Raw genomic sequence first — 4,765 nt, 5'->3', positions numbered from 1 at the left:
GGATTACAGCCATGCACCACCATGCCCAGTCTCAAGTGCCGTCTTAGCACGCCCCGGCAGCAGAGGCGCTGCAAGCCCGGGGATGGAAACCCCGGCCCCTGAGCCTGCTTGCAGGCACTTTAATCCGCTGAGCTATTTGGCTAACCCCCCGTTTTAATTTTTCAAGTTCTACTTTTTTCATACTCCTATAACCTGCAAGCTCTATCCTTGTTAGTATAACCATGAAGCTTTATGAATGTATAGATAATTATGAATGTATAGAATATAGAATTATATATTTAAGTGTAGTTTAATATGGTTTAACATTGTTCTATTGTTAATAGTGCTAAAGTTCTATTGAGCAGTTGTTTACATCAATATCTGGTTTGTCTAACAGTTTGTACTATAACTACATGCACTCATTGTTTAATGACTAATTTCAACTCCTATGGCTAGGTGATTAAATGAATTGGTCACTAAAAGATGATATATATATATATATATATATATATATATATAGTATGTACATTACAATATTCAGAACAAAGAAATGGTTGAAGGAAACTCCATCTTGAAGACTGCTTTTATTTGAACAACTTTACATGCAGTACTGTAATCTATAGCAGAATATAAAACTGTAGTAGTGTACTCTATAATACAATGAGCAAAAATTAAAGTACTATATAAGTAAAAGTTCTATAAACAAGATATATAGAACTGTACAAAAAATGGGTTATTAGTCTGAACAGTCATAGCAGATAGGGTGTTGTATATATATCACTTCTACATGGTTAAGGGTGGCATATTATTGCTTCTTTTGGTTTGTCAATATCCAGGTTGTATCTGATGTCATTTTTGTTGCTGATTTTACTACTTTAGCCAATGTGATATAGTTATTACTGTAATTGTTTTATACTGGGAATCAAACTCAGAACCTTGAAACATTCAGCAAAATTTAGCTTTCATTCATAAACTCCACATCAGGTGATGAACATGACCATGGCCATCTTCCACATGAACATGAATGTGGCCATCTTCTCCAGAACTGTGGATCAAATTAAGTTCATGAATCAAGGTACCACTATATCTGTATTGTCTGAGAAGCAAATAATGCAGCATCCCATTCCTGAAGAACTGAATGCTGGGCCAAATAAACTACTACAGCCTCTCTCCTAAGTGAATGGAGGGTTAGATCCTGGGACAAAGGCAAGGGCCAATAGTTAGCTATGCCTAGACGATATCTCTGAAAAGTAGACAGTAATGAAAGAGGTCTTCATACTAGTAGCAAAGCTATCCACTATAATCAATCCAGAAGTCTCAGAACAGAAAATAAGCAAAGAAATGAAAGTAGAAACATGTGAAAAGAAGGCCTCTAAAAGCTCCTAATTCCCCCAAAACTGATCCAGGGAGCATTGATTAGGAAGAAATTAAAAGCCACACAGCCAAACTATCTGAAAGGAAAACAGTGGAGGTGACAAAATGGATCAGTAACATATTTGGTGATTTCAAGGCAGATAAAACTAGAGAGACAATTATAATGAAACAAAATGATCATGCTTGTGTGCTCATTCAGTGCGGACCTGGTACCTCTTTGTGAAGTGGCAGCTAAGAAGACTCGGGTGTTTGCTATGGCCCACGAAAAGCACAAGGAAGGAGTCAAGATGGAGAACAACGATCACATTAATTTGAAGGTGGCAGGGCAGGATGGTTCTGTGGGGCAGTTTAAGATTGAGAGGCATACACAATTTAGTAAACTAATGAAAGCCTATTGTGAAAGAGTTGTCAATGAGGCAGATCAGATTCCAATTTGATGGACAGTCAATCAATGAAACAGACACACCTGCACAGTTGGAAATGGAGGATGAAGATACATTTGACGTGTTCTGGCAGCAGACAGGCAGTGTCTGCAAAAAAGGGAACCTGCAACAACTCTACTCCAGAACTCTGTTCTTATAGACCAAGAATACATTCTCAGTTAGAAAACTGCACTTTGGTTCCACCACATCCTGACTACTACAGTGTAGTTTTCTCTATTCTTTCATTTACCCTTTCCCCATTCCTTATTGTACATAAAATATCTGATGTATGTGCACAAGCACAAGCATACTGTTTTTTTAACTAAATGACCAAAAATGTTTTAATTGACATCAAATGGGATGGGGAATTACTGATTCTGTGAAGGTAATTCCCTTTCTTCATTAGTGGCATGCTTATCAGCTCTTATCTTTATATTCCAGTAAGTTATTTTGCTCTCACTTTTTTTTTTTTTTTTGGTATTTTAGGGAAGGATTATTTATTTACTTATTTTGCTCTCACTGTTTTAACAGAAAAGACAGCAACATAAAATTCCTTGCATACCTTGTTTGGAGAATTTTAATGTTTTTCATTTATCATTGTAAAACCAAAGAGAGTTTTATAACTTTTTTTGTGCAAAGCTGTTACATGTAGGGCAATCTGTCTTTAAGTAGGAGTAAATTACTCTTTAAAAAAGAATCCTAGATAGTTTTTCCTTTAAGTCAAATTTCTTGTTTGAATAAGCTTCTTGTTTAAAATGAAAAGAAAAAGAAATAAATGATCAGAGGATCTAGAAAAGATACTAATAAGAAACTAGGTGAGCTAAAGAAAAAGATGCAAAGCATGAAAGCCTAGCACAGAAAAAAATTGGAGTGCATTAAAAAGTTCCAAACAGGACCATGGAGATAGTGCAGCAGTCTAAGTGCCTGTCTAGGCAAACACAAGGACTGGTGTTCAATCCCTCATACCACATGCCTGTGCCAGCCCCGCCCTGGATGCACTGAGCCAGCTACCAAGACCAGGTGTGGTAGCACATGCTTGTAATGCCAGTGCTGGGGAGGCTGAAACAGGAGGATCACTATGAGCCCAAGCTGAATAGTGACTCCCTGTAACAAATATATTTTTAAAAAAGTTCCAAACAGAAATCAAGGAGATTATCCAGGAGAGGTAGCATACTTCTGTGATCCCAGCATTCAGGAGGTTGTGGCAGGAGGATTGCTGTGAGTTTGAGGCCAGCCTGGGGTACAAAGTGATTTTGAGGCCAGAGTGAATACAGAGTGAGAGCCTATCTAAAAAAAATTCAGGAGATTAAAAATCCTATTAAAAGTATGAATGATGAATGTGAGGACAGAGTGTCAGATGTAAAAGCTAGGACTGTGATCAATTAATGAGAAATGCTTTAAAAATAATGAGATCATGAAAAGAAATGTATCAAGCAGCTGCTAAGTTATGCAAAAAAGACTAATATTAATTGAAAAATCAGAGGACAGCACAAAGGACATTTAAAAAGCCTGTTTGCCCTGTACCAAATATATAAAATGAAGTAGTGGTGAAGAATGGAGATCTAACTGATATTTTGTTTCCATATAGTCTGCCTTTTTTGTCCATGACTTTCTTGTAATCTCAAAGTAACTGAGGAAATCAATAGCTTCACAATCTCTTTGAAATATTTGTGTAAATTTAGTATAGAATCCCTTTTGGAATCATGTGGCCTTTACTGGTGGTTGAAACTGAAAATGAGAGGTCATTTTTAACACTCTCAAAACATGCCATTCAAATAAAATTATATATTCACATTTTTCCTTAATGAACTCTGTTGCCTTCATGTACTTATTAAATTTTTTGGTATACCTTTGAAAAAAAAAAGCCTGTTTACAGAATAGCAAAAAAACTTACCAAATATGGAAAAGATTTAACAATCAGATAAATGAGGGATAAAGAACCTCAAGTGACCATGATTGGAAATAAAAAGAAACACTCCAAAACACATCGTGGTTAAAATACAACAAATCCAACCCAAGGACAGACTCTTTAAAGCTCTTAGATATCACAGAGAGTGCCTGTGGGCCATGCAGAGGATGACAAAGATTACTCAGAGATTCAGTTTCATCTCCAAGAGACCCAGAGGGCCTAATTGGCAACTGAAAGCCACTAGGGAGACTATGGAGAAGAAAAAAGCCATGAAGCCAAGAACCCTCTGGTTTTTATTTATTCTATTAGTGTAAGAGAAAAAAAAACAGGGTAAAAAGCAATTTTGACTGGAGCTGTTGCATGGCTAAGCTTTTTTTCTGGGGGAAAAGAAAAAGACAACTACTAGATACAACATGCTTCACTTCTTCTAAATTTTTTGTTAGAATAAAAAAAACTTTAGTTGTTTAATCATTTAATTCTCATACGGTCTGTGTGTTTTTGCCCTGTAGTTTAACCATTCACCCCCTCACCTATGAGCCTTTTGCTCCACAGTTTAATTATTTACTTCTCATAGAGCCTGCATGCTTTCTGCCTGCAGTTTAATTGTTTGTGTGCTTTTGCCCCATAATTTAGCCATTTGCTTCTCATAGAATCTATGTGCCTTTAGTTTAATGATTTACTCCTATGCAGGTCCCCCACAGTTATAGAAAAGCACCAGATCACTTATGAATAAAAATGCAGACTTCTCAATACTAACCTTAAAGGAACCCTAAAGAAACTCTAAGGAGATCTTGTAGGGAAGTGTTTTAAACCCTAAAAGAAAACAACTTCCAACCCAGACTGATATCTCCTGCAAAATTATCTCTCAAAATTGATAGAGAAATAAGATACTTATGTGATAAAGAGAACTGAAAGAAATTCATGACTGCCCAACAGCCCTCCAAAAGATTCTTAAGGATATTCTAGAAAGAAAAAAATGAAGCTAACAATGCTAAAGTCCAGGGTCTGGAGAGATGGCTCAGTGGTCTAAAGCACCTACTTGGAACAAGCTTGGCAAAGCACAAGGACCGCGGTTCAATCC

At 36.6% G+C, this 4,765-nt stretch overlaps 1 pseudogene; it reads left to right on the top strand.

The window, feature by feature from the left end:
* Positions 1 to 1,607: 1,607 nt before the first annotated feature.
* On the top strand, positions 1,608 to 1,935 carry LOC101582211 (annotated as a pseudogene).
* Positions 1,936 to 4,765: the final 2,830 nt, after the last annotated feature.

The sequence above is a fragment of the Octodon degus genome, unplaced genomic scaffold, assembly GCF_000260255.1.
Source record: "Octodon degus isolate 3935 unplaced genomic scaffold, OctDeg1.0 scaffold00074, whole genome shotgun sequence".
In the NCBI taxonomy this organism is placed as follows: domain Eukaryota; kingdom Metazoa; phylum Chordata; class Mammalia; order Rodentia; family Octodontidae; genus Octodon; species Octodon degus.
The sequence above is the reverse complement of the archived record's forward strand: the minus strand, read 5'-3'. Positions and strand labels throughout refer to the sequence as shown.